The sequence below is a fragment of the Gobio gobio genome (genome assembly GCF_949357685.1).
Source record: "Gobio gobio genome assembly, chromosome: 10".
Taxonomy (NCBI): Eukaryota; Metazoa; Chordata; class Actinopteri; order Cypriniformes; family Gobionidae; genus Gobio; species Gobio gobio.
Window position 1 is genome coordinate 10031068 of NC_137116.1, and position 14634 is coordinate 10045701.

Sequence of the window (14634 nt, forward strand, 5' to 3'; positions counted from 1 at the left end):
ACACTCAGAACCTTTGGGTCAAAAATGACCCCCATAGGAAATGAAAATTGGCAAAAATATGAAAATACAGATTTTTTTTTGTGCATACAATCTACAAATCAGCCAAGATGCAGAAAAAAAGGACTCAACAGTGAATGGGGAAAATCTCTAAAACATCAAGAGTGCAAAAAAGATTAAAAAAAACACACACACACACACTTATTCACACAAAAACACACGCACACACAAATGAACGCGTGCCATGCCAAAAGCTAATTGTGTTTTTGTGTGTGTGTGAGGTTTTTTTTAGCCTGTCTGTTTAGCACTCTTGATGTTTTAGAGATTCACCCCTTCACTGTTGAGTCCTTTTTTTCTGCATCCTGGCTGATTAGTAGATTGTATGCACAAAAAAACCTCTGTATTTTCATATTTTTGCCAATTTCCATTTCCAATGGGGGTCATTTTTGACCCGAAGGTCCTGAGTGTGACAATTTTTTTACGACCACTTAGACTTTAAATCCTGTCCCCAATTTTTGGGGGTGTTCATATTACCAATTACCAATAAAGTCACCAAGTTTCGGACCATTCCGATAAAGCTACGATTAAAAAAATATATATATAAAACGCTTCGGGTCATTTTTGACCCGAAGAACCCCAGAGGGTTAAACAAATAATGTTTTGTTGAGCCAAACGAATCAATGCATTGAAGTTCCTGTGTCACACAGACCCGTCTTTAGCTTAATAACCTGCGCTATTGCATTGAAATTAACTTGTTTGCATGGACATCTTTCCTGAATTTAGTATTTTCTGAGTGAAGGTTGAGTTTTGTCAGACTCCTGCCATCATTTAACATGTAAAAGAGCCACGTGTGTGTGTGTGTGTGTGTGTGTGTGTGTGTGTGTGTGTGTGTGTGTGTGTGTGTGTGTGTGTGTGTGTCAGCATTTGAATACAATCCCACCCCTTTCTGTGTGAGAAACAGTCTCTGCTGACGGTCGAGTCGTATTGCTCCAGAAGAGTTGTGGATCGTGTGATGGCGAGCAGATTAAAGGGCCGTCCTGTTTGATTGCACGTTCTGCTGTGTGTCTCTGTCCCTGGTGCCATGTGACGGGTAAATCCGGTAAACTGCTTCAATCCCCCTGGGTTTGAGGATTATAATGATTCTCTGAAGGTCTGAATCTGATATATTGGACAAGGGACTTTCGTCACATGAAGAGAGAGAGAGAGACACACACAGTGTGAACTCAGCGATCCGGCTCTGTTTCACACAATCACTCTCTGAAATTATATATGAGTTATACAAAAATAAACAAAGGCCTTTGTCAGCTGACGATAAGGACAGCTGCTGTACGGTGGCCTGTTGGTGTTTCTCAGAGAGATGAAGGCGGTTCAGTGGCTCAAACTCAAGAAGCTGGACTGTTAAGTCAAGTTAGGTGAAGTTAGATCAACTTTTGCCCTTTTTTCAGTGAGTGTCACAGTCACGTTAGTTTGGACTTGTTATGTTTCTTCATCGTCAGCCTTTCGTCACTCATTTTTTGTCACGGACACTCATTATGTTCAGCTGTGCACTCATCATTATCACCTGTATGTTTGGTTCTGTTTTCAGTTCATTGTCCGGTGTCGTCGTTTATGGATGTGTTGTATGTTGCTCTGTTCGTGTTGATCATTGTGTGGACCTTCATCTTTATCTTTGTGTATGTTTATTGAACCAGCCCGTGACTGAGGCAATTGCCATTCGTTATCATTGACATATTTTTGGAATTTTTAATGAGTGGTGGTTTTGATGATCACCGCTGAGAATGAAGATGAAGAAAGATGCCTAAATAAAGACTTGAATTTGGGTCAGTTTCACAAAAAAATCAACCATATGGATTCTAAAGAAGTTTGTAAACTTTATGACCATTTTATTTTACATTTACATTTAATCATTTAGCAGATGCTTTTTTCTAAAGTGACTTACAAATGAGAAGCAGTTGAATCAACAAAAGAGCAGCAATATCCCAGTGAACAGGGAACGTTCCCATAACTTTCAGTAACCTTCTTTAAAAGTTATGTAAATGTTACGGAAAAGCGTTCTTAAAATAATGTTTAAGGAACGTTATTATAACGTTATTAATAGTTAATATACGCCGATCAGGCATAACATTTTGTGTTGGTCCCCCTTTTACTGACCCGTCGAGGCATGGACTCCACTAGACCCCTGAACGTGTGCTGTGGTATCTGGCACCAAGATGTTAGCAGCAGATTCTTTAAGTCCTGTAAGTTGCGAGATGGGGCCTCCATGGATCGAGCTTGTTTGTTCAGCACATCCCACAGATGCTCGATTGGGGTGGTACGTGTCAAAGTAACATCCACATGGATGGCAGGACCCAATGTTTCCCAGCAGAGCATAGCATCACACTGCCTCCGCCGGCTTGCCTTCTTCCCATAGTGCATCCTGTTTCCATGTGTTCCCCTGGGAAGCCACGCACACACAACCGGCCATCCACGTGATGTAAAAGAAAGCATGATTCATCAGACCAGGCCACCTTCTTCCATTGCTCTGTGGTCCAGCTGATGCTCACATGCCCACTGTTGGCACTCCACACGGTGGACAGGGGTCAGCATGCGCACCCTGACTGGGTGCCGCCCCATACACAACAAACTGTGATGCTCTGTGTATTCTGACACCTTTCTATCAGAACCAGCATTAACTTCTTGAGCAATTTGAGCTCCAGTAGCTCGTCTGTTTGATCGGACCACACGGGCCAGCCTTCACTCCCCACGTGCATCAATGAGCCTTGGCCGCCCCATGACCCTGTCGCCGATTCACCACTGTTCCTTCCTTGGAGCACTTTTGATAGAGATTGACCACTGCAGACCAAGAACACCCCACAAGAGCTGCAGTTTTGGAGATGATCTGACCCAGTCGTTTAGCATCACAATTTGTCCCTTGTCAAACTTGCTCAAATCCTTACGCTTGCCCATTTTTCCTGCTTCTAACACATCAACTTGCTGCCACTTGCTGCCTAATATATCCCACCCACTAACAGGTGCCGTGATGAAGAGATCATCAGTGTTATTCACTTCACCATGTTATGCTTGATCGATGTATGTTCTCATAATGTTGAGAGAAAATATTCTTAGAACAACATTCTTATTGCAACGTTAATGGAACGTCCTTATTACGTTCTTTTACTTTATGATTGTTTCTGGCTGTCCTGGATGGAGTTATGGATGATGAGCTGAATGGAGAAGTTGTGATGGAGTGGTGGGCTGACGGAGACCATCAGCAGTTCCACAGGGACTGTGAGTGCAGGTACAACTGAAGAAGAAATGGCCTGGAGGAGATAGTGGGGATGGGATCAAATGGACAAAAGAGTGATTGGAAAGGATGAGTTTGGAGACTTCAGCCTCCAAGAGTGGAGAGAAGGAGTGAATGTGTGCGTTTTCTGGATTGTGGTGTGGAGGTTTATAGGCATGTGTTTTTCTCAAATGGTTTGCATGTGTGTCACTAGCCATGTAGCCATGTTCTCTTGCGTTGGGATGCTGGTGTTTGGGAACACAATCCTCTGAGACGCTTCTGGAGGAATTAACCCACATCATTCTGATCACAGACTTTGACTCGGGCGTTTCAGAGCCACCAAACCAACATTTGAGATGCTGCGATGCCATTGGTCCGTTGGCCAGTAATCCAATCACAGCCCTTTGATTTATTCAGTAAATGTGTTTCTGTCGCATGTTTTCTTATCGGATAAAATATACACTGATCAGGCATTACATTATGATACATTATAATATTGTGTTGGTCCCCCTTTTGCAGCCAAAACATTTATTTAGTCAATGTGTTTCTGTCTTCTTATCCGATAAAAAAAATTATCCTCAATTGAGTGCATATGTTTTTAAAGGGATAGTTCACCCAAAAATGAAAATTAGCCCATAATTTACTCACCCTCAAGTCATCCTAGGAGTATACTGTATGACATTCATCTTTCAGACGAATAAAATCGGAGTTATATTTCAAAAGTCCTGGCTAATCCAAGCATCAGAACTGGATTCATAGTTGCTCTGTTTTTGAAGTCCATAAAAAGTTCATCTGCCCATCAAATAACTGCTCCACGCGGCTCTGGGGTGTTAATTTCAGTCCTTCCAGAAAAATGCGGCTTTTTTTTGTGATTGTTGCGGGCAAAAATCCTTGATTATGCGGCACGTTTTCTTAGAAAATGCGATGAAAAATGCGGGATATTTATGCAATTTTATGCGATAAAATTGCAGGAACTTGCAAAAACTGCGGTTTGATGAGAGAGAAAAAAAGCACTACATCACAGAAAGTGCTGGAATATTTAAGTTCTCATCTTGTTTTATTGAAGAACTTAATAATGGCTCAAATTTACAAAACATTTAGTCAATCAAGTTCAGTAGCTTTACAAAAGGAATATGCTACAACTTCTGAAAAAATTTATAAATAACTTCCTGTTTTACAGATGTCGCTATACAAAACAGACATTTGAGTGCTTCCAATGCACAAAGTGCAATCTCTTAAAGGGTTAGTTCACCTAAAAATGAAAATTCTGTCATTAATGACTTCCCTTTATGTTGTTAACACAAATTAAGATATTTTAGTTGAATTCCGATGGCTCAGAAAGGCCTCCATTGGCACAATGTACACTCTCAAGACCCATAAAAGGTAGCCTACTAAAGACGTCGTTACAAAGTCCATCTCACTACAGTGGTTCTACAATAACTTTATGAAGAGACGATAATAGTTATTGTGTGCAAAAAAAACTAAATAACGACTTATATAGTGATGACTGATTTCAAAACACAGCATCATGATGCTATGAATCATCGAGTCGATTCATGATTCGGATCGCGTGTCAAACTGCTGAAATACGTGACTTTGGCGATCCAACCCGCTGAATCGACTCATTGATTCATAACGCTTCAAACCGCTGAATCAACTCATTGATTCATAACGCTTCAAACCACTGAATCGACTCATTGATTCATAACGCTTCAAACCGCTGAATCAACTCATTGATTCATAACGCTTCAAACCGCTGAATCGACTCATTGATTCATAACGCTTCAAAGCTTCATGATGCTGTGTTTTGAAATCAGTCAGCACACAGGGAAACTGCTTTGCTCTTTTGCTGATATTTTTGTTGGCCAATGGGAGTTTGTGCTTCATCATGGTTTCACCGGTATCTATGGTTTCTCCACGGGGTTTGAAGCTTTTCGATGACGTTCGCGTCGGGTAATCACGTCACTTCAAAACGTTCCCATGGCAATAGGCGGAAATGGCGGCTCTTGTGTGAAGTAAACGAAAATTTTTCAACTTTCTGCTAATATATATGACTTTTTTTGCAACGAAAATGCGGGGATTATGAAATCATGATAGCCCCGCATATTTTGCACGCGGAAATAGGCAATTTATGCGGCGAAAGTGCGGCGTATTTGAAAAAATGCGGCCCCCGCATGAATATGCGGACTTTGGCTGATTATGCGTTAAATCACGCGATCGCATAATCGCGTTTTTCTGGAGGGACTGGTTAATAAAGGCCTTCTGAAGCGAATCGATGTGTTTGTGTAAGAAAAATATTCATATTTAAAACTTTATCGAGTAAACTTTCGTCCGACCGCCTTCCCTGTTCAATTTATGGAAAAATTGTTGAAAGTTCCTCTGCCGATTGAAAGACTAATGCGACCAGGTCCGCTCGTCATGACGTCACGTACGCATCTTGAGTTTCACAACATTCAACACTTTTCCAAGGAAATCCATCGGCTGGAACTCTACTTGATAAAGTTTTAAATATGAATATTTTTCTTACGCAAACACGTCGATTCGCTTCAGAAGACCTTTATTAACACCCCAGAGCCGCGTGGAGCACGTTATTTGACGGACAGAAGCATTTTTTATGGACTTCAAAAACAGAGCAACTAATCCAATTCTAATGCTTGGATTAGCCTGGACTTTTGTAATATAACTCAGATTTTATTCGTCTGAAAGAAGAATGTCATATACACCTAGGATGAATTGAGGGTGAGTAAATTATGGGCTAATTTTCATTTTTGGGTGAACTATCCCTTTAATGCACATTTTTAGAATTTATGCGCATCTTGCCATCCCAAAATGCACATAAAAATAGCTGGATGGAAAAGAGGTCAAGATTTTGCTTTTCTTTTTTGCCACATGCCTTCAGAACACAATAAACAGCGATACTTTGGGATACTTTTGCCCCCTTTTCTAAAGCTTGAGAAAATTCACTGCCATTAAAAGCGCAAGAGTGAGCGAGGACTTTTTTATTTCTGTTTATTTTCCAAAAAGAAAGAAGGTTGTACGGCTTTAGAACAAAACCGAGGTGAGTAAATAGTGACTGAATTGTGTGTGCAAACTCTCCCTTTCATCTCAAGATGGCACAGCGGGAAGGTTCGCGCATGCACAGACTGGCCCTTTAAGAGCAGGAGAGCGCATGGATGCAGCAGGATGATGGAGGACAAGATGGAGGCGCACATTTGAGAAAGATGTGTGGAGTCCAGCGGTTTAGCATATGTAAAGAATAAAGCACAATAGACTGATGGGGTGGGGGAGGACAGACTGTGTGCCATTACCCAGAACAGCATCTCATGCTTTAGCGTGTCTGTGATGGCCAAAAATGCTGTATCAGTGTGTTTTGAGACTATGACACCCAACAAAATATGGTAGATTTCATGCCCAGAAACTCGAAGAGACATTTTGGGTGTTGGATAAAATGCCACCTCACTGTGTTTTCAGATGGTCCAGAACACAGAGCAGCTACAGTGTCCGGTCGGTCAGTGTACTACAGTGACTGAAGCACATCTCACAGAAATGAGCAGGAATCAGTCTTTGTCCGCCTTTGTTGTGTTTGTGTGCGCCCCGCCCCCGGAGCCGGTTAACAGGTGCTCGTTCCTCCAGAGGTTCCCCCTCCACAGATGGCTATTGTTATGGTGCGCAGTAACCGTCTCTCTCTCGCGCTCTCTAGCTCTCTCTCTCTCTCTCGTCCTGTCTCCCAGCTGCTGCTTCCTGCTAAAGCGAAGTTATCCCTGATCCCGCTCAGCGTCCCTCCTCCTCCCTCTCTTCCCTCCCCCATCTGATCTCCCTCCGCACCTCCTGCGCTCCTCATTCGACAGATCCTCTCTCTCCTCGGGCTCGGGCTCAGGCTCGCTTCGCTCACACGCGCGGTTCGGTTCGGCTCTGCTCGGTTCTTCTGCAGGATCGGACACAAAGACAGGATTAGCGCTTGATCGCAGAGGAGGAGCGAGTGGAAGAAGGGAATCGCTTGACACCCAGGCAAGTGTGCTCATCCTCCGCCATGTACCGATGTTTGAAACCCGTTATGAATCGGGATAGATCTGGCGGTTGTGATCCGCTTAGTTAACGGTGTACTAACGGCTGTGCTGTTGATGTTTTGAAATGGCTGTCCTGTGCTAGCAGAGGCTTAGCAAACACTGTGAATATATGAAGCTGAAGGTGACAGTGTTGTTCGGTGTGTGTGTGTATGTGTGTGTGTTTATGGAGCAGATGTGTGTGAGAAAAGCCATTTTGATCCATCAGTTGTTGTGCTGGTTTATCTGTGAACACAGGATTTACGGTTATTGCGTTTCCACATGAAATGCAGCTGTCAGATTGATCATTTGGGGATTGTTTTCTCGTTGGATGCACTGTTTATGAACACACATTGAGTTAAAGGCTCTGCCAGTGCGTTCAGTGTTTATCTGTAAACAATAGTGGGCATGTTTGATAAAATCAGTGTGATTTATTATGCATTACATGTCCATGTTGCATACAATACATCCTAAATATACAGCCACATCTGATAACATCACAAGAGGCCTTTAGTCCCTGAGAAGTCCTGTGTTAAACTGTTTAAAAGCCCATACAGTGTAATACTAGCACAGGTCCTGCGGTGTGTGTCCTGACCGACAGGGGGCGCACCTCTGCTCCTCCAATCACAGCATATGATTTTTTTGAGTTACTCTAAAACACTAACAGTTCATACGTGTGCTAAATCTAGTAATGCGGTATCATTATATTATGGAGTAATGCGGATGTTCGACACCATAGGACTTTCCCATTGGCTTTTGGATTAGTGTCTGTGAATAACAAAAGCTTAATATTCCTGCACGTTTTGTTTATCATGATAATATGAACATGAGTGTGTTATACAATCGGCAGACGTCAAAAGCTAAACGTTGGCTATAAACAAACTAGAGATGAAATTTCATATCACGGTTATAATGACCAAAATGTTCAGTAATCGGTAATCAATATTATCATGGTATCAATTTATTAAGTAAAACCAACAGATACACTTTTTACATTAAAATAGTAAAACTAACTATGACGTCGAGATTTTAAATGAAAAACATGTTGATTGATTTGGTCTGCTAACATTTAGAACTTCAACATGTTCAAAAAACACTTTGAAAAAAGGTTTGATAAAAATTCAGCATCCGTAAATAATTCTAGAAACCTTATTATCCGAATTGTTGTTGAATGCATATCAGCTTATTTTCATCAACCAGTGTAAACACACATCCGGTCTGATGTGTGGCCTGAGAAGAGCGGCAGACAGGCTGGATGTCAATCCTCTCCGTGACAGTAGGTGGCACTTATGGAGCAGTAGAGATGGGTAACCTCTCTAAATATGGCAGCGCCGCTTATTACACAGAGGGAAGATGAAACGAGAATACTATCAAGACTTTTCTGAAGACAGTCAGACCCTTCACAGATACACATCATTCATATAATTTCCCTCGGCACTCAGTGAATCCTCACAGGCCCATGCCATGTTTTATTACACAAAACCAAACTGCGCAAGACTCTTGCTTTAAGTCGGACTGGACCATATTTACCATGAGTTGTTCGAATGTGGCATCGCTACAGTAAATCATGTGGTGTTACTACAGTAAATCATGTGGTGTTACTACAGTAAATCATGTGGCGTTACTACAGTAAATCATGTGGTGTTACTACAGTAAATCATGTGGTGTTACTACAGTAAATCATGTGGTGTTACTACAGTAAATCATGTGGCGTTACTACAGTAAATCATGTGGCGTTACTACAGTAAATCACGTGGTGTTACTACAGTAAATCCATGTGGCGTTACTACAGTAAATCATGTGGCGTTACTACAGTAAATCATGTGGCGTTACTACAGTAAATCATGTGGTGTTACTACAGTAAATCCATGAGGCGTTACTACAGTAAATCATGTGGCGTTACTACAGTAAATCATGTGGTGTTACTACAGTAAATCCATGAGGCGTTGCTACAGTAAATCATGTGGTGTTACTACAGTAAATCATGTGGCGTTACTACAGTAAATCATGTGGCGTTACTACAGTAAATCATGTGGCATTACTACAGTAAATCATGTGGTGTTACTACAGTAAATCCATGAGGCGTTACTACAGTAAATCATGTGGCGTTACTACAGTAAATCATGTGGTGTTACTACAGTAAATCCATGAGGCGTTACTACAGTAAATCATGTGGCGTTACTACAGTAAATCATGTGGTGTTACTACAGGAAATCATGTGGCGTTACTACAGTAAATCATGTGGCGTTACTACAGTAAATCATGTGGTGTTACTACAGTAAATCATGTGGTGTTACTACAGTAAATCATGTGGTGTTACTACAGTAAATCCATGTGGCGTTACTACAGTAAATCATGTGGCGTTACTACAGTAAATCATGTGGCGTTACTACAGTAAATCATGTTACTACAATAAATCATGTGGCGTTACTACAGTAAATCATGTTACTACAGTAAATCATGTGGTGTTACTACAGTAAATCATGTTACTACAGTAAATCATGTGGCGTTACTACAGTAAATCATGTTACTACAGTAAATCATGTGGCGTTACTGCAGTAAATCATGTGGTGTTACTACAGTAAATCATGTGGTGTTACTACAGTAAATCATGTTACTACAGTAAATCATGTGGCGTTACTACAGTAAATCATGTTACTACAGTAAATCATGTGGTGTTACTACAGTAAATCATGTGGCGTTACTACAGTAAATCATGTTACTACAGTAAATCATGTGGCGTTACTACAGTAAATCATGTTACTACAGTAAATCATGTGGCGTTACTACAGTAAATCATGTGGTGTTACTACAGTAAATCATGTTACTACAGTAAATCATGTGGTGTTACTACAGTAAATCATGTTACTACAGTAAATCATGTGGTGTTACTACAGTAAATCATGTGGCGTTACTGCAGTAAATCATATGGTGTTACTACAGTAAATCAAGTGGGGTTACTTCAGTAAATCATATGGTGTTACTACAGTAAATCAAGTGGGGTTACTTCAGTAAATCATATGGTGTTACTACAGTAAATCATGTGGCGTTACTACAGTAAATCCATGAGGTGTTACTACAGTAAATCATGTGGGGTTACTACAGTAAATCAAGTGGGGTTACTTCAGTAAATCATATGGTGTTACTACAGTAAATCATGTGGCGTTACTACAGTAAATCATGTGGTGTTAATACAGTAAATCATGTGGCGTTACTACAGTAAATCCATGAGGTGTTACTACAGTAAATCATGTGGGGTTACTACAGTAAATCCCTGAGGTGTTACTACAGTAAATCCATGAGGTGTTACTACAGTAAATCATGTGGGGTTACTACAGTAAATCATGTGGTGTAGTGTTACTACAGTAAATCATGTGGTGTTACTACAGTAAATCCATGAGGTGTTACTACAGTAAATCATGTGGTGTTACTACAGTAAATCATGTGGTGTTACAACAGTAAATCATGTGGTGTTACTACAGTAAATCATGTGGCGTTACTACAGTAAATCCATGAGGTGTTACTACAGTAAATCATGTGGTGTTACTACAGTAAATCATGTGGCGTTACTACAGTAGATCATGTGGTGTTACTACAGTAAATCATGTGGTGTTACTACAGTAAATCATGTGGCGTTACTACAGTAAATCCATGAGGTGTTACTACAGTAAATCATGTGGGTACTACAGTAAATCATGTGGTGTTACTACAGTAAATCATGTGGCGTTACTACAGTAAATCCATGTGGTGTTACTACAGTAAATCCATGAGGTGTTACTACAGTAAATCATGTGGTGTTACTACAGTAAATCATGTGGCGTTACTACAGTAAATCCATGTGGCATTACTACAGTAAATCATGTGGCGTTACTACAGTAAATCCATGTGGTGTTACTACAGTAAATCATGTGGTGTTACTACAGTAAATCATGTGGTGTTACTACAGTAAATCCATGAGGTGTTACTACAGTAAATCATGTGGTGTTACTACAGTAAATCATGTGGGGTTACTTCAGTAAATCATGTGGTGTTACTACAGTAAATCATGTGGGGTTACTTCAGGAAATCATGTGGTGTTACTACAGTAAATCATGTGGTGTTACTACAGTAAATCATGTGGCGTTACTACAGTAAATCCATGTGGCGTTACTACAGTAAATCCATGAGGTGTTACTACTAGGGATGGGCGATATGGACTTAAAAATGTATCCCGATATTTTCTAGTATTTATTGCGATAACGATATCAATGACGATAAATGTAGTATCATTCCCCATGTTTTTGGATACAAGTGAGAACTGCATGCATTCTTGCGAGTTTCAGAAAAACAAACAATGATCTAAAGTAAAACGTACATGTCATCAAATAGGCTCCTATAATACATAAAAAAAAAATATATATATATATTATATATAATTAATTATTATTTTTTATGTAAAATTCCACACCAGCCTTTTCAGAAATGGAAAAGTTGCAGATATAATTGTCTTCTGTAAAAGTGCAGGTAATGTTTAAATAGTGCAACTGTGCTAAAAAACATCACACAATACAAACAATAATAATTTTGAAATCAATGACAAGTTTTACATGTAAACTGATTCTGTATTTATTCATACACTCATGGTGCAAACAGTGGTAAAAATAGCAGAAACAGCTAAAGTAATTATCCCAAAAATGTCTTCAGATTACAAAAAAGTTGAAAATAAAGATTTATTGATAGAACTTCAGTAATTTGAGTTTATAATACCACAAATTCTTCTACTAATAAAAATAAACTGCACTAAGGAATAATGAGCTTCTGGGTTCATGAATATTAATCACGTTGTCAGCGCTCATTCAAACTGATTTGCTGAAATCAAAACAGGCACCGTAATAGGTGCACACCAGCCAATGAGATTCCCGTTTGTGCATTCGGTTCTTCTGTTCATGAAAGGCTGAATAATTCCAAATAAACGCCATTATTTTACAGGAAAATACAACAAAGGATATTGTTTACATGTAGCACGTCAATTCTGTGTGGTATAAGGCTCTCTCGCTCTCTCTGTGAGTGTGTGTGAAACACTGAGCGCTCTCAGTCGCGCCTCACACTAGTGTTTACTGCGCGTCAAATACTGCGCATTCATTGAGATGAACTGAAATAGTATGCTTTACCGATCAATTGAGACAGAGCGAATCTCTCAAGCGCTCAGTCCAAGTGCTCAGCGAGTGAAAATACATCTGTATGGTTCAGATTGCCCTCAGGTAGCCAGTCGTTTAGCTATGAACGCTTCCGCCATAGTAGTTTTCGCTCTGCACGTGAGATGCGGATTCAGTGCCGCCGCTCCCATTGCGCGGCGCTTAGGACACCGAGTGCTGCGGGGGGCACCACAAGACAAATCTCTCTCCAACCCCCGTTCAGCTTAACAAATTGACGAACGCAGCCACCGCGGCCATCATAAAGTAAACGCTTTAAGCATCAAGAGACGGCCAGCGGTGGCACGGTGCGGATGGGTCGCGCTATCAACTAGGCTTTACCGTTATTATCGCGGGAAGACAAATTCTTATCGTGGGGAGAATTTTTACCGGTATATCGCAAACGATAAGATATCGCCCATCCCTAGTTACTACAGTAAATCATGTGGTGTTACTTCAGTAAATCATGTGGCGTTACTGCAGTAAATTATGTGGCGTTATCAGTAAATCATGTGGTGTTACTACAGTAAATCATGAGGTGTTACTACAGTAAATCATGTGGTGTTACTACAGTAAATCATGAGGTGTTACTACAGTAAATCATGTGGTGTTACTACAGTAAATCATGTGGCGTTACTGCAGTAAATTATGTGGCGTTATCAGTAAATCATGTGGTGTTACTACAGTAAATCCATGAGGTGTTACTACAGTAAATCCATGAGGTGTTACTACAGTAAATCATGTGGTGTTACTACAGTAAATCATGTGGGGGTACTACAGTAAATCATGAGGTGTTACTTCAGTAAATCATGTGGGGTTACTACAGTAAATCATGTGGTGTTACTTCAGTAAATCATGTGGTGTTACTACAGTAAATCATGTGGTGTTACTTCAGTAAATCATGTGGTGTTACTACAGTAAATCATGTGGGGGTACTACAGTAAATCATGAGGTGTTACTTCAGTAAATCATGTGGGGTTACTACAGTAAATCATGTGGTGTTACTTCAGTAAATCATGTGGTGTTACTACAGTAAATCATGTGGTGTTACTACAGTAAATCATGTGGGGTTACTACAGTAAATCATGTGGTGTTACTACAGTAAATCATGTGGGGTTACTACAGTAAATCCATGAGGTGTTACTACAGTAAATCCATGAGGCGTTACTACAGTAAATCATTTGGCGTTACTACAGTAAATCATGTGGGGTACTACAGTAAATCATGTGGTGTTACTACAGTAAATCATGTGGGGGTACTACAGTAAATCATGAGGTGTTACTTCAGTAAATCATGTGGTGTTACTACAGTAAATCATGTGGTGTTACTTCAGTAAATCATGTGGTGTTACTACAGTAAATCATGTGGGGTTACTACAGTAAATCATGTGGTGTTACTACAGTAAATCATGTGGTGTTACTTCAGTAAATCATGTGGTTTTACTTCAGTAAATCATGTGGTGTTACTACAGTAAATTATGTGGGGTTACTACAGTAAATTATGTGGGGTTACTACAGTAAATTATGTGGTGTTACTACAGTAAATCATGTGGGGTTACTACAGTAAATCATGTGGTGTTACTACAGTAAATCCATGTGGTGTTACTACAGTAAATCATGTGGTGTTACTACAGTAAATCATGTGGGGTTACTACAGCAAATCATGTGGTGTTACTACAGTAAATCCATGAGGTGTTACTACAGTAAATCCATGAGGCGTTACTACAGTAAATCATGTGGCGTTGCTACAGTAAATCATGTGGCGTTACTACAGTAAATCATGTGGTGGTACTACAGTAAATCCATGTGGTGTTACTACAGTAAATTATGTGGCGTTACTACAGTAAATCATGTGGCGTTACTACAGTAAATCATGTGGCGTTACTACAGTAAATCATGTGGTGTTACTACAGTAAATCATGTGGCGTTGCTACAGTAAATCATGTGGCGTTACTACAGTAGATCATGTGGCGTTACTTCAGTAAATCATGTGGTTTTACTACAGTAAATCCATAAGGTGTTACTACAGTAAATCATGTGGCGTTACTACAGTAAATCATGTGGGGTTACTACAGTAAATCATGAGGTGTTACTTCAGTACATCATGTGGTGTTACTTCAGTAAATCATGTGGCGTTACTACAGTAAATCCATGAGGTGTTA

At 40.2% G+C, this 14634-nt stretch overlaps 2 protein-coding genes across 2 annotated transcripts in view; one reads left to right on the forward strand and one right to left on the reverse strand.

Annotated features, from left to right (window-relative positions):
* rab35b (RAB35, member RAS oncogene family b) overlaps positions 1-14634 on the reverse strand; it is a 761740-nt gene that overhangs the window by 280958 nt on the left and 466148 nt on the right. The window lies entirely within an intron of this gene.
* magi1a (membrane associated guanylate kinase, WW and PDZ domain containing 1a) overlaps positions 6905-14634 on the forward strand; it is a 99648-nt gene continuing 91918 nt past the window's right edge. The window contains exon 1 of the mRNA XM_079827848.1: positions 6905-7267. The gene's annotated coding sequence lies outside the window, so the exon portion shown is untranslated. The remainder of the gene's footprint in view (positions 7268-14634) is intronic.